The sequence below is a fragment of the Eptatretus burgeri genome, chromosome 4, assembly GCF_056783735.1.
Source record: "Eptatretus burgeri isolate ZD-2024b chromosome 4, Ebu_testis_v1, whole genome shotgun sequence".
Taxonomy (NCBI): Eukaryota; Metazoa; Chordata; class Myxini; order Myxiniformes; family Myxinidae; genus Eptatretus; species Eptatretus burgeri.
In genome coordinates, this window is record NC_140964.1 from 18,481,013 (window position 1) to 18,507,335 (window position 26,323).

General features: G+C 35.6%; 1 long non-coding RNA gene across 1 annotated transcript; it reads right to left on the reverse strand.

The window, feature by feature from the left end:
* Positions 1 to 16,887: 16,887 nt before the first annotated feature.
* Positions 16,888 to 18,919, reverse strand: LOC147027566 (uncharacterized). Its single transcript, XR_015056884.1, has 3 exons — positions 17,747 to 18,919; positions 17,478 to 17,636; positions 16,888 to 17,188 (listed from the first exon to the last, which is right to left on the reverse strand). It is a non-coding gene; the product is annotated as an uncharacterized LOC147027566 (long non-coding RNA).
* Positions 18,920 to 26,323: the final 7,404 nt, after the last annotated feature.

Sequence of the window (26,323 nt, forward strand, 5' to 3'; positions counted from 1 at the left end):
TGAGATTAGGTCGTCTTCAGTTGGATTTGCTTTCCAGGAAGAGAAGAGTCCGGTACTTTGACATTAAGGGTGTGTCAAAAATAGTACAGAATATATATTTGGTGCAAACAAATGATCTGGGAACAACATACTGAAAGTTCCAGAAAAAAAAATCCCATGTGCATGTCAAAGAAAAATGTCACTACAAAGTTTGCCTTCTTTATGCCTTGTGCCACAAGTAGATGGGTGAGGATCTGCGAAGCTGTGAAGTATCCCTATCCCTTCATATGAAATGAAGGGGTCGGGATACTTCACAGCTTCGCAGATCCTCACCCATCTTCATTGTCTTGTTCGAGTTCTGGCAAGGCGAGTGCATTGCTGCATGCAAGTCCCAAACAGCCACATATTAGTTAACAAGGCGTCCCTGGTTGTTGGTATCCGCATCCATAGATACATCCAGTTTTATAATTTCAAGAAATTATTTTAATCATTTTTTCTTGTCCTGAGGGAAACTTAGTAGGTATTGGTAGCAATCTGTTTTTGTGGTCCACCTCCATACTGTGGAATCCATGTCATTTCCAAGCCATTGTTGCACTTGTAAGTACACCCCAAACAAATGTTGATGGGCTGCAATGCTCCACCACATTTTGACACGACATTTGCTGTCAGGAGTGAGGTTACAGTCCCCACTCTTGACAGCAAATGCCACGTCAAAATGTGGTGGAGGGTCCAGTACCCATTCCTGACTCCAGGTTCTTACATTGATGGATCTGCTAATGCTGACCCATCGCACTGATTCAAAGTGCTTTCCAGATGGCCAAAGATAAAGAGTATCACGCTCAAGTGGTTAGTGTTGTTTCTTTCTCCCAGTCAGAATCAAAATCCTGCCAGTCTCTTCAAGCGAATGTTTAACAAATTGCATCTCCCGCAGGGATAAACCAGACGATGCCAAAATGATTTGGGTGCAAGTAGGGAAAGAATAATGGTTCTGGCTCACTTTTCCCCATGTAAATGAATGGGGGATTTTCAGCCATGAAATTTTTCTTTTTTTCCCCGAAAAAAATCAATCCCCTTTTTAGCCCAAGGTATATTTATTTGTCTCCCCTTTTAACCTGGAGCCTGGTGTTGGCTTAGTGGTTAGGGTGGCGGCTTGGGATCCCAGGGTCCTGAGTTCAAGCCCCGTTGGCTGCTGAATTAACACCAGGGGGTTGACTCAGCCTGTCATCCTTCCGAGGTCGGCGAAATGAGTGCCAGTGTACTGGTCCCGGTGTATGCCCCGGTTAGAATAGGTGTACCATATCCCTGTGTGTCGTAAGAGGCGACCAGGGTTGGCGTCAGGAAGGGCATCCGGCCATAAAACATTGCCTCAAGAAAAAGCCAAACCCCTGCACAGCAGGGAAAAATGGCTGTAAAAACGGTCATTTTTTTAATTTCCCCTTTTAACCTAGGGGCTCTCTATTCAAATAGCCCATACAACAAGATAAAGATTTGTTAAAGGTGATTCTAAAGAAATATCTGAAACGTCTAAGCCTCGGGACACTCTCTATTCAAATAACCCATACAACAAGATAAAGATTTGTTAAAGGTGATTCTAAAGAAATATCTGAAACGTCTAAGCCCCGGGACACTCTTTATCAAATAACCCATACAACAAGATAAAGATTTGTTAAAGGTGATTCTAAAGAAATATCTGAAACGTCTAAGCCTCGGGACACTCTCTATTCAAATAACCCATACAACAAGATCAAGATTTGTTAAAGGTGATTCTAAAGAAATATCTGAAACGTCTCAGCCTCGGGACACTCTCTATTCAAATTACCCATACAACAAGATAAAGATTTGTTAAAGGTGATTCTAAAGAAATATCTGAAACGTCTAAGCCTCGGGGCACTCTTTATCAAATAACCAATGCATATTGTTTAGCTCACTCATTGAACCTATAAATATTTGTTCATTCTCAAATTCCTTCAATAGTTTAATTTTCTTTGCACAATAATCCCCATCTAAAATATTGAAAAACAAAACATTTGAATCTTTATATTTTTTAAGATACCCCTTTTGTGCCATTACGAAATGATAAGCTTCTCTTAATGATCTCATCTGGCCACCTCCTGAGTTGCATATCATTTTGATATTGTAGTAAATTATTTTTCCATTGTTCAATTGATAACCATCAAATTTTTCAGTCCATTCAAACATATTTATTATTTTCTTTACATCCTCTAACTTATTGGTTTTTAAATTGATTCGCATATTTGTTTTATTTACCTTTGTTTTAGATATTTTTTCAATAAGACATTTGATATTTTTCACATTCATTATGTTTTCCATTTATATACCAAGACTGAGATTTTCTCTACTCTTTAGTTTGACTAATACTTGGTTCGACCATTTATATATTGTGAAAAACGCGGCGGTAGCCCTTAAAAACCCGAACCCATCTTCCCATCGTTAAAACTTGTGTCCATATGGAACACAATCTATTTCATACACTCTATCATACAATATCCATATGGAACACAATCTATTCCATTATCTAAAATAAATCTCTTATCATCAAAGGCCCCTAATGCCTTTTTATTTACTTCTTCACTATATATCTTATGTTTATAACTTCTTATTGTATTCATTTTCCTATATTCTTCTTTCTTATTCATCAAACAATTATAATAATTTCTAAAAGTTATTGATTTCTTTATTACATATTTCTTTATTCCCTTTAACCTTTTATCAATCTGATCACCATACTTATAAGCATATGCCTTTGCTCTCAATCCAATAAACTCACTCATTACTTTTCCACCCAACTCATCCTTAAACTTACCAATAACCTTTTCATTCTTTTTTGAAAATAACTCACTCTTCTTACTAAAATTACTTGTATCATATACTCCAATGTTTTTCTTCATATCTTTATAAACATCATCAGTTTTTATATCTAGAATAAAACTCAGTGTCCATATACAACAATGAAACATTTTCACCATACTCTTTCTTTAAATCATTATACAAATAATCATACATCAATATCTTTGATAAATCAAGAACTGCTGTTCCAATATAAATTGGTTTATCCATGACAATACTTTCCTTTTTCATATGAATAGCAGAAAAGTTCTCTGAAAAAACCTCTTCTCTCTCAAAACTTGGTTTATTTATCAATCTCGAAGCTTCTTTCCAAGATGTTGCAAATCTAATGTTTTGCCTGTTTCTAACATTCTCCATTGTCTTTCCAAAGACAGCATTATTCATCAATTTATAGAATTCCCCTTCAAATTTTACTTTTGTATTTGTTCTCATATCTGTATTGAATTTAATATACTTTTTCATCCAAGGACTTTGTTTAAATTTTAAAACTCTATGAATTTTAGCTACTCTCAACCCAGCAGATAAATATTGTCTCAAGTTCCTTTGATGCAAAACATATCCCTCTTTATCATAGAATGTTGTTAATAACTTTTCTGTTGATTTGCCTTTAATATTAAAACGTTTATGATAATCACTGAACCATTCTTTCTTTGGGGTTTCTTTCTCACATGCAAAAGGAAGGTCTTTATGCTTATTATGAAGATCACTCGGGTACTTCAAATCAACTTCAAAATAATAACCTTCTTCTTTGTCATTCAATTTCTCTTGAGAAGAAATAACAATATTCATCAAAGCCTTTTCATAATCCTTTTCTTCCACCCACTCTAATTTACCATAAGGCAGAGATTGAGACATTGCCCATCCATACAAATTATTAGCATCAAAATACATCAAATAATTACGATCTTTTTCACTATCATAATTTGGAAGATATTTATTATTTGCTTTAGCATATCGTTTTGAACATACTTGTGATATTCCACCTCTCTTGGACTTCTCAATCATCAAAAGCATATCAACATCACTGATTAAATCTATATCTTGTTTTGTCATTTTCAACATTGCACTCCAAGCTAAACCAGGAGCTGTGAAATAGTGGGCAGGATCTAATCCATAACAATTTTTATTATGGCAGAGTGATCTAAAAGCTTCAAACACATCAGCTAACAATAAAACATCTGTTTTTAGATACAAATCATGATATTCTCCAAGGTTCTTTATCTTAAATATTTTCCAAATTTCTTGTGCGTGTTTATATTCCTTATCACTTATCTCTTCTTCATAAAGGTTATTATAGAAACTTTCTTTTGAAGGAAGTTGTGTTTCTTTAAATCTCATAAATGAATCCATATAACCATAAGGATAAATTCCCTTACTTGTAAGAATTTTCTCTTTACTTTGAATTTCATTCCTTGTTTCAATTTCCTCTCTAGTTAGAATTCCCTCTTTAATCAGAATTTCATCTATAATCAGAATTTCCTCTTTAGTTAGAATTTCATTCTTTGTTCGAATTTTCTGTATAATTAGAATTTCATCTTCAGTAAGAATTTCTTCATTCATTTCCTCATTAATTAGAATTTCCTCTTTACTTTGAATTCTCTCTTTAATCTGAATTTCCTCTTTAGTTGGAATTTCCTCTTTTGGAAAGAATGAATTAAGATTTGGAAAAGAGCCCGTGGAGCTTAGATTTGATGCGAGGTTGGCTAGTGGTGTTCCCATAAACTTGTAAGAATCAAGAAACCGAATACGAGTTATAGGTTTTGTGAATATCATTTTTGTAAATGAAATATACTTTTGACTTGTGTTTGTTATGGCAGAAATATTCCCTGGTGTTTTTGAAAGTTCATTTATAAATAGATGTGTATCATAGTTGGCTCTGTTGTGAAGAAAGACTGGAATAAAAGAAGGTAATTTATAATTAAGATTACAACAGGAATGAGTGGGGCCTCTATATTTACCAGTAAGATGACAATGATCCCTAACTTTAGACTCCTCAATTTCCTCCTCACAAATATGACAGATATTGTTCTTTCTAAATTCTAATTTTTCTTCTATAGTTAATTTCATCGGTTCATTTGTTTCTTTCATTAATTTACTTAGTCTTATACAATCCTTTTCTAATCGTTTTACAAACTCTTGTGAAGCATTTTTTCCACTATTCTGTTCAAGTTTATTATATTTTTCTCCAACAGATGATTTGATATAATAACAGAAACCACAAGGAATATGTTTTTGATATTTATTTGTATATGGTTCTTTTGGATGAGGAGAAGCAGTATTTATCTTTTTAAGGATACATTCAAAATCAGCGTATATCACAAATGGGTGCATGATAGATTTATTATAATCTTCAAAAGAAATCTTTTCACCAGGTTTAGGCATTGTAATTACAGCTGATTTATGATTACTACAATATTTTGAATGTTGTTCTAATCGTTCTTTTGTATGAAATGAATTAAGACATCGCTTACAAGGATATATTTTGTTTGCTGTTCTGAATACCTGAGAAGAGATTAATCTTGATAAATTATTGATGTATGTGTAATGTGAATTCTTTCCAACACTAAAATATAAAAGATCAATGTGTGTTTCTTCATTTTTATAGTTGTTTGAAATTTTTAATATTTGAACTTTGTTTGTATCCGTTAATCCATATACATTAATAGAAAGATTATTCTTTTTCTCAAATTTAGGAATATCTGTTAGTGGCATTGGGAAATTAAAATCTTTAATGTCCAAGGTATTCTCATATTTCATATATTGTTTTACTCTTTCTGAATTACATTTTGGTGGATGTAAGTGAGCAAGAACAGACCAGAGAAAACATTTATTATCATTATTCTTAATATTAACAACTGCCTTCTTTCGTTTTATTTCTTTTGGTAATTCAATATAAGAAGAAGCTTTAAGAGGGTTTGATTTTAGAATGTGTATATCTAAAAAGATGATTTTTTTAATATTGAATCCACTTCCTACCACTGTATTATCAACATCCTCCTCTTGTCTTGATAGTTCTTCATAAACCCCACTATTCAAAAAATCTTGAAATGATGTTATAAAATGAAGATCTGTCCTCATATAAGGAGTTTGTTCTTCATCTTGTCTTTTCATATTCATTTTCAATCCCATATAAAACTTTAAAGTTTTCATTTATTTTAATGTCTTTTTAATAAATTTTTCAACATCAGGTTTCACTATTTCAATTGATTCAACTATTGATGATGGACCGGGTTCTCCAAATTGAAAAATCCTTATTTTTATATGCCCTTTAAATGCCCCATCAGTGTTTTCAATATAATAGTCTCCCTTTACTTTAAACTCATTTTTCTTGTGTTTTTGTGATTGAAGATGTTTATTATAACTACTCTTCAAAACATCCTTTGAGCAGGTATCACAATGTTTTCTTTCCAACTCAAGAGGGGATATTTTGTGAAATAGATTCAATGTGTGTTTGTTGGTTCGGAGGTGTTTTCTATAATGTTTATATTCGTGATTACAAACATCGCAGTATGTTGTATTCACCATATTTATATAATAAAACTTTGCTTAAACTAAAATTTTCTTGATGAAAATTTCGTTTATTTTACAGGTGAATCTGTGCTTAAACTAAAATTTTCTTGATGAAAATTTCCTTTATTTTACAGGTGAATCTGTGCTTAAACTAAAATTTTCTTGGTGAAAATTTCGTTTATTTTACAGGTGAATCTGTGCTTAAACTAAAATTTTCTTGATGAAAATTTCGTTTATTTTACAGGTGAATCTGTGCTTAAACTAAAATTTTCTTGATGAAAATTTCGTTTATTTTACAGGTGAATCTGTGCTTAAAACCATTTTATCCTCCAACTTTTTCACTTAATAAATACAATGTTTCAAGACACAAAAGACAAGTTTCAATCAATCTCTTCATTTGTTAAAGATGCTGAGAAATATGTCAAGGATGTAAAATTGAACAAAGATAAATATAACAACTATTGGATAAAACAATTATGGTGGATATGATGAGTTCTTCAATTTACTTCAGTGGAAGGGCTTTTAGTATACCTGGAAGAACATCAATTAAGGTATCTCTAACAAAAGTTTCTCCTCTCCTTCTGGCAATATATTCAAAACTAGAAAAAGCAATGAAACAAGAAAAGGTATCAAAAAATAAAAACCTTATGGATGAAGCTTTAGAAAGAAAAGATAAGACCATCTGTAATATACAAGGAGAAATTTGTATTTTTTTCAACAACCCTAAAGATATAAATCCTGATGAAATAAAGGATGTTAATATATCAGGTGAAATGACATTTCGTTCAATTGTAGTTAAGGATCATTTTAAAATTACCTTTAATATAAAAAAATGTAGCAGTTGAATCTGTTAATGAAAAAATGTATATCGATATTGATGGTAATGTTTTTTCTACTAATTAAATGAGTCAATATTCAACTGAAGATTTTGAAGATTATGAGAGTGATTATGATACCGAGAGTTTGCATTCAAACGATAGTTATGGCACCGAGAGTTGGTGTTCAAATGATAGTTATGAAAGTATAGATGATTCTGAAAGTATCGAAGATGATATCGAAGATGAATTTCAGTTTAAGTAAAGTTTTACTTTATAAATATGAATAGTTTACTCGATTTTGAGCCTCTTGAATTCCATGATTCTCCATATGACAAATTTGAGAATTGTCCTGCGTGTGAAAGACGGGGATTAAACACAGAGTCAAAAGCCTATAAACAATGTATATTCTGTGATTATCTTCTAATTAATGATAATCAAAAATACAAAAAGGAAAATAATTCTTTTAGATTTACACCAAAAATGAATTACTTTACAAGATTGATTAGAGAAATGAATGTAAAGTACGAGGGTGATAACACACCTTTCCTTACAAGGGAAGAAACTGAACGTATTCGAGAAATGTTCAAAGGATTGTTGTTATATATTATTCATGGATGTGATTTTCAGGGAAATATCAACACAAGATATTGCATGAATAAAATAATGGATTATCTTGAAATTAAACCTGAACTTAGGATAAAGTATAGAATTTCGAAAAAAGCCAATAATAAATTAAATAACCTGTTTTCCAAATATATAAATGAATGATTTTTTACCCATTTGGGAAAATAAGATAAAATTTGACAACCATAAAAATCTCCCAAATTCATTAAGATGCCTCATAGTTGGTTCAAGTGGATGTGGAAAAACCTGCTTACTTTTAAAGATGCTCCTCACTCCCAACTTTTTAGATTATGATAATTTAATAATTTTCACAAAGTCGAGTTTTCAACCAGAGTATCAACTACTCTCACAAGGTTTTAATGCTGGTCTTCAAAAAGAAGATATAATCGGTTTATTTAAACTTCAAAAAAACCTAAATGATTTTAACATTGAAGATATAATACAACTATTTTGTGATACACAGAGATGTAAAAAGAAATCAAAACCGATAACTTGTATTCTGAGTGATAATACGGATGATATACCGTCTCCCCAAGATTTGGATAAATCCAAAAAGAACCTCGTTATCTTTGATGATTGTGTTAATGAGAGAAACCAAACGGTAATGGACAGCTACTACACAAGAGGGAGACATTCTTCTTGTAATTGTATTTATCTTAGTCAATCGTACTTTCAGCTTCCTCGTCGTTCCATCAGAAACAATGCTAATACTTTTATTTTATTCAAGTTAAATTCAATAGATATAAACAATTTTTGAAGAGACAATTGTTCTACATTATGTAGTAAAAAGGAATTTGGGGATTATATGAAACACACGACTGAAAAATATAAATATATTGTTGTGAAACAAGATGAGATATTAAATGATATTTTTCAATAAATAAATGGATGCGAAAGAAAGAGCAAGAAGATTTAGGGAACATCAAGAGTTGGTTTCAAAAGTTGTAAAACAGCAGGAAGACATAAAGAAGAAACGCAGACAGAAACTAACGGGCGAAGAAGCATTTGAAAGAAAACAAGAGAAATTTTTTAAACCACTTTTAAAAACTTCCCAAGAAAAAATGAAAGATGTTTCCACAGTTCCCACAGTAGAATATACTCCTAAAAAACTTCAAATGTTAAAAGATTTCAGTCAAATGACGGAGGAAGAATTAGAGCATATTGGAGAATTAGAATATCATGATGAAGAATTATTTCAACAACTGGAAGAGATTAATCAACCCCTGATTATATTGTGAATGCTGTTCAAAACAATGAATATTCAGCGGATTCAAAAACCAAAGCAGGGCTCATTCCAACAGAACAATCAGCAATATTTCATCTTGTTCAAGAAAAGGTATTGATATTTAATGATGAATTAAGGTTCTTGGGTTCTGCTCAACCTCCTGTTAAACTAACTCCGAGATTAATGTTTCTTCTCACAAAAGATGGAAGACAAGGTTCAACTGTGAGGGATGAATCAAAGTATATTGATAAACCATTGGATATGGAAAATAATGATGATAGAGTATATATTGATCTGCTGAACACTCTAAATTATAAGGTTATTCTTTCTGGTAAAAGTAGGAAGAATGAGAAGGAGAAACACATTATTCAGGCTTTAAGTATCCTTGGTTCAGGTGTTAGTTTTCTTCCAAATGACCCATCGCAATTAGTTAATAGACTGTTATTGTTGTTAGGCAGTAAGAAGGCTGGAAATAACAATTGTTTTCATGAAGCATCAGCCATTTTAGACCAGTTGATGAACATGAAAATAATTAATAAATATCAATATAAAGACATTTTATCTCATATTAAATAAGATGAGAAGCACAATCCTTAGTTTCAATTTCACAACAAGCGACCACACATCTTCATTCCCATACCCACTACAACTTGACACAACAAAAGAATATGAGGCATCTTTATTGTCCATGGAAACTTATAATAACTTATTTAATATAACCGAGAAAAATGACAAGTTTAGTTGTAATCCGGGAAGTGGATACAAAACGATAACAGTCTCACCCGGAGCATATGAGATTTGTCAAATATCTTCCGAAATTGCTCGTCTTATAAAAGAACAGGGTGATGAACCAAAAAATATTGTTATAAACATTCAAAAACATACTTCAAAATCAACGATTAAAGTTAAAAATAACTACAAGGTTGATTTCACAATTGATAATTCATTTAGAGAGTTATTGGGTTTCTCCTCAAAAAAGATTGAAACTAATGGGACGTTTTACAGTGATAATGTCATTCAAATATCCTCAGGAATAAATTCGGTGTTAATTCACTGTGATTTGATTGATGGTGCTTATAATGATGGGAAAAAACAAATACAATATTTTCATTCAGCGCATACTCAACCCCAATTGGTTATAAATTCAATATGGAACCCAAAAATTTGGTTTATCTACCTGTGTCAGGAAAAACCATACACAGAGTAAATTTTAGGATAACCGACCAAGATAATCATGTGATTTCTTTTAATGGAGAAGTTATATCCATCAGAATTCACCTACGTGAAGTTTTCCAATAAATAAATACGATGGTTATTGTGAGGAAACACGAGTTGGGAAAATATAAAATAATTACAGGGGATGGGATGTTCCTTTCCCCATACTACAAGGGTGAAGGGATGTATCTTGGTAGAGGATACTATAAACCTAAGAGACAAAGGGGTGTTGGACATCAATTTAGAGGAGATGGGATAATTGATACTCTCATGGGTATTGGTTCAACTATTCTTAAACATAAAGATCTAATTGGTTCAACTGCTTCTGCTGTGGGAAATGTAGCAGGTGCTGTAAAGAGTATAAAAGATGCTCAGAAGGAATCTCATAAATTACAAGCAATAAAAGAAATTAAGAAAGGCAAAACTCAGTTGTCCCCCCAAGAACGACAGAAAATAATTCAAATACTTGGATCAGGGTTTCAAAAGTTTTAACATCTTTTTTTCCTAAATAAATACAAGTATGGAAGCAATTGATAGTATCTATGATTTGGATGATACTATTATTATCTCAAACTCCACTAAAAAAGAAGATTACTTCAAGGTAAATGCAATAACTGGAACAGACTGGAATACGAATGGTACAAAAAGTTTTGAAATAAATAATCAACAAACCTATTTGAATCTCTCCGAAAGTTTCTTGTTGTGTAAATTTAAATTCACTAAGGCTGGGAAAAAAACACAAACGCTACACTTGTAAATGATTTCTTCTGGAAAATGTTTGATAGTGTGCGTTTGTATATTGGAACACAAGAAGTTGAAGTGGTTGATTATGTCTCTGCTGTATCTGAAATGATAAAATTTACACTCTATACATTCAGTGATAGAATGGGAAAGGGGTCTGTCGAAGGTTTTATTCCTGATATGTCAACGGGAACAAACACAGACCCTGGATATACTCAAAGGAAAGGAATGTATAATGATGATACAAAAGCAGAAAATAGTTTTACTGTGGCAGTTCCTCTTAAAGGTATATTTGGATTTTGTGATCATGATAAAGTTCTGTATGGCCTTAAAATTAGATTTCAACTACAAAGGAATGATAATGAATTGGTGTTGGTCGTGCTTTTGGTGATCAGAAGAAATTTGTAATTGAGGAAATGAGTTGGTATATCAGTGAATATACTCCTAATCTTAAAACAGAAGAGATGTTGAATCGAAGACTTAACTCAAAGAAACCACTCAGTGTATCATACCTCAAAAGAAGATGTCAACACGTTAAACTCAATCAAACTACTTACACGTGGAATTTGGGTGTTCTGGAAGGAAAGCCACGATACCTGTGGATCATTTTTAAAAAGCCAGATGGTGATACTGCGACTGATAAGAATAATGCATTGAGTGATAATGCTAAGGTGAAACAACTTCGCGTTTCTCTAGATGGGACATTTTACCCACGAGATAGATTGGAAATTAATTGGGAAAAATGATTTTGCTGAAGCATACAAGTCTTACCAAAAGGTGTGTGAAAGTAATGGAAATAAAGAACCTATTTTGGATATGACAGCATTTAAAAGTTTGTATACAATCTATGCGTTTGAACTGAGCGCTCAAAAGGAAACTATAAAGTCTAATCGAGTGGATACTTCCCTATACATTGAAAGAGGAGAGAGTGAAGAAGTTGATACATATTGTTTGCTTTTGGAAGAAACAGAATTGCAGATTAATACAGATAATGGTGTGATGATTAGTCTCACATAATTTTTTGTTAAATAAATGAGTGGCAAAGTACCAACTGGGGTATATGTTAATCAAATCAATCTTCATAAACTATCATCTTGTGTTCAAAATCAAAAGCCTTGTACGATTAACGTTAATACAATTCAGAGAAAAGGAGCAGTAAGAATTGATGTTTTTCTCACAAGAGAACAGGTTAAAATCTTGAATGACACTGGCTCACTTAAAATTAAAATGACAAAACCAATGTTGAAAAAATATTCAATAAGAGAGACGAGTGGAGGATTTCTCCCATTTCTAATTCCTTTATTTGCTGGTTTAAGTGCGGTTGGAGCATTGACGGGTGGTATTTCAACAGCGGTGAAAACTGCCAACGAAAGGAAGGCTCAACTCCAGGCTCAAAAAGAATTGGAAAGACATAACAAAGAGTTGGAGAAACAAATTAGTGGAAGTGGTGTAATTGTAGATTTTGCTGAAAAACTTGAAGGTCTGCCTGATAAAGCGAGATTGTTAGTTGGAGATATGCTTTCTTCTATAGCACAAGCAGGTGTAAAATTAACGAAAAGAGGTTATGGATTATATCTTTCTAATAAATAAATGAGCATTGATGAGTGGTTGAAAGAATTTGGAAAGAATACAACATCAAATTTACAACTTGCCAAATATTGTAAGAAATTAAAAATTCATAATGTGGTTATTTGTATGAGAGATGAATTAACAAATGTGCCGAAACATACAAAGAATATTATTATGAACTTAGAAGATAATAATGGGAACGGTTCTCATTGGGTTTGTATTTTTAATAGTCAAGACAAATATTATTTTGATAGTTTTGGTCTTCCGCCACCTGTTGAAGTCATAAAATTCTTACAGAATGGTGTTTATCAAACATTTCAAGTCCAAGAATTAAATTCCAAGTGTTGTGGCCAATTATGCTTATATGTGTTATTTCAACTCAACAAAAATAAAAAAATTTTTATGATATTATTTTTAATCTAATATAAATGACTTATGTTGGTAAAGATGGTTCTATCTTTGGTGTATCTCAAGAACTGGATATTGATTTCTCAAATTATTACACAAAGGCACAGGCTGAACGACATAAATATAATATAACCAAAAATATTAACATGAAAAATGCTTATAAATTAAAAAATTATCCAACCCCAACTGAAGCGAATGACTTGGTGAGACTAAGTGATTTATCACAATATATATACTTAAATAAAACGGCTGTGTATTCCAAAGATACAGAAGTGTTGATATTATCTCCAGGTCATACAGAATTCACAGTTCGAATTAAAATAAATTTTTATAAAGAAGGGCGTATCGTTTGTATGAGAATAGAAAAATGGGGGTATGATATGAATGATTTAGGGTATAATTGGTCATTTAAAATTAACCTCGAAGACCTGGAACAATTAAATCAGTCTCATAAGGAAGAATATTATCCACTTGGTATCGAGAATGAGTTTTGTGGGGCTACGATTAGTAAACAACAAATAAAAGAATTTAATAAGGGTAAATATAATAATGGTTTTGCCCTTGTTTATCTCATGAAAACAGAAAAAACAGGATTATATATAATAAGTAAGGAAATACAAAATGATTTAACTATGGGAAGATGGGGAGGTGTTTCGTGCCATAATATTATTCTAACATATATTTCTAATACAAAAATGACAGCAAGAAGGCTTCAAGAAAATTATCATTTCTGTGTTCAAGCATACCTTCAAGAAAAGGGTATTCGGTATTTTAATAAATATGTTCTACAACATAAGAATGAGGTATTTTCAATAAAAGATTGGCATTATGCTGATGTTGATAAACCGACAACTTTAGATTTAATTAGAATGTTAAATAATGAAAAAATTATAAAGTTAAGAAAAGGTAAGGCTCTTTTAGAAATTCAAAAGAAATTTTATTGGTTTCCTGTTGTAAAAAATTATTTTGGATACAGGAATAACAAGAAATCCTGATGAATATATGTATAATATTCTATGGGGTGTAAGCGATTCAAGGATAGTAAGGGATGAGGAAGGAGTTGAAGAAGAGAGGGAAGAGGAGGAAAAGGAGAAGAGAGAGAAGGAGGAGAGGGAGAAGAAAGAGAAGGAGGAAAGAGAGAAGAGAGAGAGGGATGAAAGGGAGAAGAGAGAGAGGGAGGAAAGAGAGAAGAGAGAGAGGGAGGAGAGGGAGGAAAGAGAGTGGATGAATAAATATCAAAATATGGAAACCAGTGAGATTCAAAAAAGAATAGGGGTATTACAGAAAAAAACTCAACCCACCGAGGAGGAAAACAAAGAATTGATAAGTCTATTTACAATACTTTCGACAAGACTATTAACATCGAGAAGATATGTATTTTAATTCAAGTTTTTCATATTTTTTTTTTCTTAAATAAATGGGGGAGAGAGTGAAGGCATTTCTAAGGATTCTTTATGTTTTAAAAATTAAGATTCAAATGTGCATGTTGGAAACTGAAAAGGTTTTTGCACTCTGCAGGAATTTTTCTCATAAATAAATGAGTTATTGCCTCAAATGTAAAAAGAAAACTAATACTAAAAATATTTCATATATTAAAAGTAAAAATAACAGGGTTATACAAAAAGGTATATGTTCGGTGTGTGGTTCAAAAAAAAATCAATTTATCTCCCAACACAAACTAAGAGGAGATATACAAAAGTTTTTATCAGGAAGTAAATTTACAACTACTGGAATACCAGGGGAATTACATCTTCCAGGGTATTCTTTCTGTGGTCCAGGCACAAACTTGGATAAAAGATTAGATGAGGCAGACAATCCTAAATCCTGGAGTAAACCAATCAATAGAGTTGATGAAGTGTGCATGAGACACGATATTGATTATGGGAATACCACAACGTTGGAAGAAAAGCATGAAGCCGATAGAGAAATGTTGTATAATTTGTCTCTGATACAAAATCCAACCTTGAGAGAAAAAGTTGATCGGTTCATTGTGAAGAAGATGATCAATGCTAAATTGAAACTTGGACTTAGAAATTCAAAAAACTTATAGGCTCTAATGATGTCATTAAGACTGAAGAGCAATTAGCTGATGAATTACATAAACCAATATTCACAAAGTTTCAGAGAAGGAAAGTTTATTCCAAGGAAGTAGATTATATCTGGTCTGCTGATTTGATTGAACTCAATAATGATAAGGGGTACAAGTATGCTTTAACTGTTATTGATTTGAGGAGTAGATATGCGTGGGTTGTCCCTTTAAAAAACAAAACAGGTAATACTCTTATGTTAGCTTTTCAACAGATATTTAATAAAAGTAAGAGAAAACCTAAAAAATTGTGGACTGATGAGGGTAGAGAGTTTTATAACAAGACATTTATGAATTTTCTAAAAAATAACAGTATTACATTATGCAGTACCTTTAATGAAGGGAAGGCAGTTGTTGTTGAACGTTTTAATCGTACCTTAAAAGAGAGACTATATAAAAAATTCACACAACTCGGTTCACAACAATGGTCATCTTTTATTCAGGATATTGTGGATAAGTATAATGACACGATTCACACGTCAACAAATATGAAACCATCAGAAACATTTACAAAATTAAAATATGAAAAAGAGATTAATGTCAGAAAACCTAAGTTCAAAGTTGGTGATATCGTAAGAATATATAGGTGGAAATCTCATTTTGAAAAGGGTTTTACTAAACGATGGACGAAAGAACTTTTTAAAATTGTTGATGTAATAGATACGGTTCCTTGGACTTATAAGATATATGATTTGGAATGGGAAGAGATTTTAGGTTCATTTTATTCACAGGAATTACAAAAGACAAAGATAAATTGAAATTTTTTGACTCCGCCCATTTTTGACTCCACCCACACAAGCCCCGCCCACACAAGCCCCCGCCCACACAAACCCCACACAAACCCCACCACACCCCCCACACAAGCTCCAATAAATTGAAATTTTTTGACTCCGCCCCTTTTTGACTCCGCCCACACACGCCCCTCCCACCGAAGCCCCGCCCACACAAACCCCACACAAACCCCACACAAGCCCCACACAAGCTCCACACAAAAACTCCACACAAGCTCCACACACACAAACCCCACACAAGCTCCACCCATATTCATCATATTCACATAATTAGTGATTAGTTAATTAGTTCCCCACACACACAACATGTTTATTTAATTAAAAATTATCCACCCATCCACACAAGCTCCACTCATCCACCCATCCCCCATCTCTCCACCCATCCATTTATCCACACAAACCTCATCCACATAAGCCTCATCCACATTCACCCCTCCCACACAAGCTCCACCCACATAAACCCCTGCCCATATAAACCCTGCCCACATAAACCCCTCCCACATAAGCCCTGCCTACACAAGCTCCACACAAAAACTCCACACACATAAACCCTGTCCACATAAACCCCTCCCACACAAGCTCCACCCACATAAACCCCGCCCACACAAGCCCCACCCACACACACCCCGCCCACACACACCCCACCCACACAAGCCCCCACCGAAGCCCCGCCCACACAAGCCCCACCCCCATCATCCCCCCTGTGCGCCCCCACCTTTGACCCACCACCTCCCTCATCCCACCCCCACCCTTCCCCACACACACACATGGGGAGGGAGGGATGGGATGAGGGGTGATGGGTCATTGGGGAGCGCACCTACCCCCCCCAACCCCCCTCTCGTTCATGTCTTGATTCTTTTTTTGTAATTCAGAATCAAGTAATTGTAAACAAAACAAATATAATTTATTAATATTGAAAATATTAAATATTCATTTGCGAGAATGCATAATCTTTCCCAGCAATCTTCTTCAGATGTCTTGTGATTTCGAAACTCAGACACCATATTCTGTTTTGAAACAAAAAGTGGATAATAATTAGGTTTTACAAAGATAATTACATGGTAATATGAGTAAGCCTCGTTGACCACTGAATTAACACACCAGGAGCCTGTCATCCTTTCAAGGTCAATAAAATGAATTCCAGTGTACTGACAAAACCACGTCCAAACTAATGATGCAACCAACATAAGGCGACATTCTAAAGAGAGAGTGATATTAATAATAATTCAGAAATATTTATCTCCAGAAAATCATGTGTTGTACGAGTGATATTAATAATAATTCAGAAATATTTACCTCCAGAAAATTATGTGTTGGACAAGATTGCTTCAACAGCTGATGTTGTGCGATAGTGCTGAAAAAAAAAAAAATAATAAGTCAAGGGTATAGATGAAGAGACAGACAGAGAGAGATACAAACAGACAGGGAAAGCAACACACACACACACACACACACACACGCACACACACGCACACACACACACATACACACACACATAGACACACACACACACGTGTCTCACCATTGGTTTAATTCATTCGAGATCAGAGACCAGTCATTATAAATCATTTACCTCTTCAATAAGAGCAGAGAGAGGTAGGTAGAAAGACAGACAGAGAGACACACACACACACGTGTCTCACCATTGGTTTAATTCCTTCGAGATGAGAGGACGTGATAAGACTTCGTGCCACTCATTGTAAATGTCTTTCAATTCTCTTCTAAAATCATTGATCTCTTCAATAAGAGTATTAATTTCATGAACCACGTCGTGATATGTAAACTCAATTTCTTCCAATGCCCTGTCAGGGAAAAAATATATATATATATATATATATATATCAGAATTATCATGATTTAATTAATAATCATTTGCTTCATCGTTCAAAGAGAAAACCATACACAAACTTACCAACTCTGTAGTGGGCTGTTGTCTTCATCGGAAGAAAGATCGCCCATGCCTCAGTTGTAAAAATGAAAATCCCGTCTGGCAGAAACTTTGTCTGGCGAACCGCTTATAAAGCAACGATGAGGAGATTGCTTAATCATTGGGTGTGGCCACAGGAAATGACAAGCTTCTCTTAATGATCTCATCTGGCCACCGCCCGAGTTGCAAATCATTTTTGTACATAAACCACGCCATAAAAAATGTTTTCAGTTCGTGTTCTGAGATAAAATATAAACACGAGACCTTGTCTCACAGAATAGTTCCTATTTTTTCACAGCATGACAGTCCAAAACCACTTCCTCATTCACACAGCACGGCCGTGTCAAAAAAACACTTCCTCATTTTCATGGCATGAACTGAAAACATTTGAAACAAAACTTTTTTTATGGCGTGGTTTATGTACAAAAATGATTTGCAACTCGGGCGGTGGCCAGATGAGATCATTAAGAGAAGTTTATCATTTCGTAATGGCACAAAAGGGGTATCTTAAAAAATATAAAGATTCAAATGTTTTGTTTTTCAATATTTTAGATGGGGATTATTGTGCAAAGAAAATTAAACTATTGAAGGAATTTGAGAATGAACAAATGTTTATAGGTTCAATGAGTGAGCTAAACAATATGCATTGGTTATTTGATAAAGAGTGCCCCGAGGCTTAGACGTTTCAGATATTTCTTTAGAATCACCTTTAACAAATCTTTATCTTGTTGTATGGGTTATTTGATAAAGAGTGTCCCGGGGCTTAGACGTTTCAGATATTTCTTTGGAATCACCTTTAACAAATCTTTATCTTGTTGTATGGGTTATTTGATAAAGAGTGTCCCGGGGCTTAGACGTTTCAGATATTTCTTTGGAATCACCTTTAACAAATCTTTATCTTGTTGTATGGGTTATTTGAATAGAGAGTGCCCCGAGGCTTCGACGTTTCAGATATTTCTTTAGAATCACCTTTAACAAATCTTTATCTTGTTGTATGGGCTATTTGAATAGAGAGCCCCTAGGTTAAAAGGGGAAATAAAAAAATGACCGTTTTTACAGCCATTTTTCCCTGCTGTGCAGGGGTTTGGCTTTTTCTTGAGGCAATGTTTTATGGCCGGATGCCCTTCCTGACGCCAACCCTGGTCGCCTCTTATGACACACAGGGATATGGTACACCTATTCTAACCGGGGCATACACCGGGACCAGTACACTGGCACTCATTTCGCCGACCTCGGAAGGATGGCAGGCTGAGTCAACCCCCTAGTGTTAATTCAGCAGCCAACGGGGCTTGAACTCAGGACCCTGGGATCCCAAGCCACCACCCTAACCACTAAGCCAACACCAGGCTCCAGGTTAAAAGGGGAGACAAATAAATATACCTTGGGCTAAAAAGGGGATTTATTTTTTTAGGGGGAAAAAAAAGAAAAATTTCATGGCTGAAAATCCCCCATTCATTTACATGGGGAAAAGTGAGCCAGAACCAGTATTCTTACCCTACTGGTGCAGGCAAAAGTAATGGCAGGTTATCAGGTGCCAGGTGCACTGATGGAATAATAGTTTCTTCAAAGGAGACACGGGACGACAAAAACAGAGAATACTGTGACATAAGGCAGACAATAACAATGTATAAAGATAAACAAAGAAAGGCACACTCAACACGAAATGCACTTAACACAATAAAGGACTTGTGACACCACGAGCACACAACTCACTCACAATGCAAGATGAGGTGCAGTCTTCAAAAGCATATGGGGATTGAAACAGTGACAAGGTGAGTACGTCCCTCACACCAGCAGCACGACCAACCCACATCGACATCACTCAAGAAAGAGGCAAAGGAGTGTCGAGAAGAGTGAATGAAGAGAGCGGAGGGCAGAGAGTGAGCCGCCGGCTCACGGCCCCGACTCCGTCGTATCCACCACAAAAGCTCAATTCTCACCGACTTCTGACTCAAACCAACTCCCCCCCCCACCAATACCAACTGATCCCCTGCACCCCATGGGCCGCCCCTTTTATCACCTCCCCTGCGGCCATGACCTGCAGCACCCAAGAGTTCCTCGCTCAATACACGAGTCCGCCAATCAAAGGGCATGCAGTTTCCACCATGGTGCCATCACGTCGGCGAACTATCTCTCAAACCATCACAGGGAGGTTGAAAGAGCCAAACAGGATGCAACCATGTCCAAAATCACTGTGGGACCATCCCATTCTCATCTTGCCTGATTAACAGAGAAGACACATACAAATTACACCTTCCAATCTCATGCCAACATCAACTCTGCCACCCATTTGATCACAGCATACATAAGAAGTTAAGAAGAGGACAACTTCACTTTAACAGCTCCATTATTACAGAAAATGCTCCACCCTACATGAATACACAGACCTCACTATCTTAACATACGAGCAATTCCGTACCCCCTCCAATGTTACAGTCTTACACTTTGCCATTGTTGTAGTACTCTGGCCATTATCGGTTGAGACAGGAATTTGGCCAGGGTACGAGCATACAGCAATGTTCCATTCTCAAATGACACAAAGATTAAAAAATACATATATATATATATATATATATATATATATATATATATATATATATATATATATATATATATATATATATATATATATATATATGATTGCAGGCTGACAGAAAAGCCAGCTTTACATCACGTACAAACGAATGCAATGTTTCTGTTGCAAACCACAATGTTGCGTAGAGCACCCTCTGGGAACAATATTGGCGGCAAATCATTTTTTGTCAGGAATTAAACCCAGACGAGACAACTTGGAGCCGATTCTTCCACTTTCTGAACCATCTTGTCAGTTTACATATATTATTTATCACGATATAACAATGTGTCGGGGAGGGAAGGTGAATGGGGTGGTGATAGAAAACAGGGAACTTGTAAATTGAATTGAAAATAATTTTCTTTGAGTTAGATATGTCATCTGTTATTCACTTAAGAGTCACTTTTCCTTTTTAAGTAAGAAATATATTCGAAGGAAATGAACTGGAATCCATGTAATCACAAAAAAATGAAGGATAAAGTACAAAGGCCATCTCCGTCAGCTTTGTACTCAACTAAATTTGACGAAAACGGGTTTCAAAGAAATTGTACATTTTATTCATTTGTGTTCTCCATTTTCTCAAAATAAACGTTTCTTGAAGATTTGATGGCAAAAGCTCGACTCGTAAAAATGTTATGGCCTGGACAGACACACTGAAGGTCAATGGTAAATAAATAAACAACCATTACATAGAAGTAATATAAAAAACATGGCGTCTCACGCTTGGCGCACTGCGGCGGGACTCATAAGGGCTATTAATAGTCGTTATGACTTTGCCCTTTCACATTTTGACCCAATTTTTTTATTATTTTCTCCATATTCTCATAATAAAAAAAGTTTGTTGTAAATTTCATAAAAGCTTAAATGGTTAAAATAAATAAATAAATGAAAAAAGTTATGGCCTGCACAGACAGATGCATGCACGCATGCACACAATGCAAAACCAAATCTCCCACTGCGTGGGAACTGGATTGAGGGGGGGGGGGTGGGTTGCTGATGACGTGTTCAGAACGTAGATAAAACATCAAAAGACAGTGAGTACTCATCATGTGTGCCCAAATAACAACCTGTGAACAGATTTAGGATTAACATTTCAAACCTATCACTACTCCTTGCAGGTCTTAATAAATACTTGGAGCTGAACATGAATGCCCTTGTATGGAATGCATTTCGACCTATTCGCTGAAAAAAAGTACAATTGGATGCCACAGACTTGCTCGGAAGGAATAAACAGCGGAAACAATATTTCTGCGCAGAGGAAGCACATTTCTTCTTCATGTACCTGGCATTACCTCCGCCACCGAAGGTGGACAGAGGTTATGCTTTCACTCCTGTCTGTGCGCAAGAGATCCCAAAAAAGTTATGGACGGATTCAGACGATCCTTGCAAGACAGGGTTGGTGTGCGATAAGGACGAATCGATTCGATTTTGATGAAGATTGAGATACTGATATGGACACGAAAAATATTTAAGTAAATTCTTCACCATTGAGAGAAGTTGTGGCTGTATTCAGATGAAACTTTGTGAACGAGTTGGGTGGGTGACGAGAAAAAGCCAATTCGATTTTGTTTTTTTGGCTGGATGCAGATCAGGCCGATCAGTGGGCTACGAAACGTAAACTGTTCAGCCTGGTGGAGGTATGTTCTCTTCCAAGTGCCTTGCTATTTCCATCTGTTTTATGTCATGCGATGATGAATAATAATACTGCAAAAGAGCCATTGTAGTTCCTGATTGTTCTTATTGTTGCAAGGGATTTTTTTTTCTGTTTTCTATTCTTTTTAATCATCGTATTTGTTGTTGTAGTCATCGTTTCTCTTTCAGGAATTTATCAAAAACAAAAATAAGTGCAGATGGCAAATTTAATGGCAGGCAAAAATTTCCCTGCAAATCACGAATACATTTCCTTTTCAATTAGAATAACATGCCTCGTTTGCTTTGGCAATAAGGTCAGAGAACGTCTGCACACTTGGGTTTGGCATCCATTAAAAACACATTAAGGGATGATGACAAATGGTTTCCATCACGAGGAGTTACACGACAGCTTGATAACCAGCCCCAGTACGAGAAATTTAATAATAACCCCTAATCGTAAGATCACCTTCCAGATCATTACGCTCGAATCCTGCAATACGTGGCATCATCCTTTGACGATTTTTGCTTTCGGAACATCTTTCCGCAGATGTAAAGAAGAAGAAAAAAAAAAAAACCATCATTGCATGCAATCTTGTAGAAAACGAAATACAATGTTTTGAGGTTTATTTATTTATTTATTTTTCCATGAGTTAAAATTGTCAATCACCAAACGGTTTAAAACAAAGTGTAAACAAGAAGGAAAAAAGATTTGGCAATGTAGCTTCACATCATCTATTTGATTAGAATTTATTTCCATAAGGAGAGCCAGCAACATAAGGCCCGGGTTCTTGTTTTCCGCAGTGATTTGACCTGAAATTGACCGAACTTTGGCACTCACCGATTCTGCAAGCTAATTTGACAGCAACTGAAATGAAGTAGAATTGAAGCAATTTAATCCCAGCAGAGAAAAATCATCACTGTCTGCTGCTTTCGCCGTCATGCACACAACCAATTTGCGATTTCCCACATTGGGCGAGTCACCCACCTGGCCAATTGACAGGCCCGTCACAATGTTTTCAATTGACCTTGACTTGACTTGTGTGCATGGCCCGGCTCTGCGAGGAATCCTGGAACATCGACAAAAATGCGTTTTAAAACTAATTCTCTTTTCACTTTGCTGGAGAAAAATCCATAATATCCAGTAAAATTGTGACGACAGCACCTTAAATGAAATGCAGTGGCATTCAAACCAACACTGTTCAATTCTACTGGCATATGAATTCTGAATCCCAGAAGACCTATTGAGGAAGGTAAAAACCTGCAAGGGACATTGGAGAGCTGGAATCCCATGTGACCTTTAGAAGATAGACTTATGGTGCCTGAGAAATATCTTGCGGGTGACAAAAGGAAGTAAGTTCCTGGGAGGGGGGGCGAGGATTAAGGGTTTGCAGTACTGCAATGACCTTCAAGTGAAGTGAGGCCTAAATTTAATGCAAGTGGAATTGCTGCTCTGCAGCTGACATGCAAAGTCTCCAATTGAAATTGTAATTATTCATTCGAAGATTGATACTTCCTTGAAGATCTCGTTTTAAAATTATGTTTAAAATGATCAGGAGTCGTGGGTGCGACAATGCACTAAGCCTGGATCCAAAGTAATTCAGAAAATGATGACGGTGGTTTTGCGATTCGGATCCAAGGTAATTCAGAAAATGACTGGACGTCTGATGACTGTGATACGGCCAAGGAATATTCGCAACATGTCCCAAGCAATCATTGATGCCAAGATTAGTGGTTCATTTGCATTATTTCCCATTGATTTCATGAAATAGAGATCAGCCAATCTTTTCCTCAATCCTTCACAGCACAGCTCTCAGTTTCAACACAGCACGCTAATTTCCAACGTTTCATCCTTACGTCTGTCTCTTGCATCCATATTCCGCTCATTGATGCAACTGCCCATGTTTTGCAGGTGTTAAAACAATTTGCTGAGACTTTCTCGTATTTCTATTTCCCTTGAGGTTAATGCATACATTTACTTCTCCACTTCCATTATTGTAGTATCGGCGTGGCGGGATGGCTTCGAGGTTTGTGAGCTCACCTTAAAAACTGTCTACCCTGGCTGGGTTCGAATCGTCCATTGAAAGGATGCAAAGATGGACCTGTCTGGCAGCACTGGTCGTCAGTAGACATTAAAGATCCCACCATATCTTTCCTGAAGAGGTGAGTTATTGTCGGCACCTTGAACAAATCACAAATTCTTGCCCTGACGAAATGTTGGGAAGGCAATAGAAAACGACCCAGCAAAGCCTTTACCCAGAGACTGCTTAGGCAACACTCTGTGAAGAGTTTGGTACATTGATCTTTCGCTTAATTATTTTGTTTTTCTTCTTTAAGCCTCTCACAGGAGCATTTCATCACAAAAACACCGTACCCGTACAATTTCATAAACTTGAATTTTTTTTTTCATTTAAAATGGCACGTTCTTTTGTACACATGATGCATGATCACGATTTCAATTTTCAGATGGATATCTTTAATGTCATCGATCTGATTGTGGTGGGAGCATTGTTCTAGATGTGGCCTCCACGCTGCAGCCACACTTTGATTCGACGAGAAGAATTGTTTATTATTCCGACACTGTTGGCTGCGGTGATTGAACGGATTTTGTCAGTTATATTTCTGTTTTCAGATTAATTATCTATGGATTGTGGCCTTCCTTTAGCATCCAACTCTGAACTAGGTTTGAGACTTCATGAACGATTTCGTTCGCAGGTAGATTTTTTTTTGACTGAAAACGATTTTTTCTTTCGTTGTCCGTGGCATGTTGAAAAAAATTAAAATGGGGGTGACCTTGACGAAATTGAAATCTGCTGTCGAAACACAAACTCTACTTTGAGCACCTGTAAAAAGTAAGATTATATCATTAATATGGAGGAAGTTATTTCGAGGTAAGCTGGCTCCTGATTTTTTGTGGTCACCCTGTAATTACAATACTCTGTTTGCCTTTTCTGCGTGTTCATAACAATAACCAGTCCTTTCACACCGTGAGGCGCAAAGGGCTGCCGAGGAAATTTTATTGGGCGAAGGAGCACAATCCTGGATGGGTCGCCACTCCGACGCAGGATACTCGAATGGCTCGATCATCCCAGAAAGTTGGTACTCATTTTGCCGACCTCGGAAGGATGACAGGCTGAGTCAACCCCACCTGGTATTAATTAAACGTGACAACAAGAGGTCAAACTCAGGACCCAAAGATATTAAGCCAGCCACCTCAACCGTTCGGTCTTTTTTTTTTGCATGTAGCATCAGACAAATGATTGCTTCATATTTAATCAGCCCTTCCTATGTCCAAAATAGTTAAGTATCATTTGTACTTTTGCTTTGACCACTATCATAGCTTTGCAGTATTTGCAGATGTATATCATTTTAATGTGTGCTGTTGTTTCGTTATTTTTAAGCGATAGTTTTGAGCAAAACAGACTTGTATTCTACAGTGTGCAAAGTTCACTTTCCTTGAGCTTCTCCAACTACCCTTACTTGTGGACATACGGTATAATTTAACGATTCTTGCAGCAATACAGAAAAGCAATGGTGTTCTGAAAGTAAACTGAAGTCGTCATTTCACACCCCACAAACTATACCTCTCCTGCTAAATGCTGTTACTGTCGTCTAGATGGTTGTTAACTGTGCCAGGTGATTACAAACCATGTCCGTAGAATGCTTGAGGCCATGAGTACAACAGCAAGCAAAATTAACACTTCTCCAGGAAACTGTTTCCCATTGGCTTTCCTGCTAATCACTATAATGTGAACACCAACCTGTCTGCTCACCTGGTAATGCATATTAATCTTGTGGTGCTTTTCCAAGGGTCACTCACCTCTTCCCAAGTCTTCCATTTCAGGGTGGTGGTTTGAGAGTGTGCAGCTCTGTAGTTCTTTTTGTTCTCATGAAGCTGCCAAAGTCAAGTTAAGAATAATCATCATTGTGTGCTTCAATTTGATACCATACAAGAAGCCAGCCACATGTTCAGTGCTCTGCCAGAATAAAATGAACACTACTGATTCTAAGCGAGCTTCATTTTAACAATCTGCGATATGAACACAATCAAATGGGGGTACCATGGTCCTTCAGCATCGTACAGTGCTTGAACGTTGAATTCATGATTTTCTGCATTACATCATCATCATCCAGATTTTGCTGAACGTGAGATTTTGATGCAGCTTTTATGTATTACTTGGGAGAGGTCCGCTTTTGGATCCATGCCCCTAAATGTGTTTTATGGTGTTCAGGCAAGATGCTGCAGCCATTTCCATCTCTTCCAGGGAGACGGGGGTTCTGGATGTATGGTATGATGTACCATCATCATGCAGTAAAAATGTGTGCCGTATTACAAAATGCCTTGCTTGTAAAATGTGTGG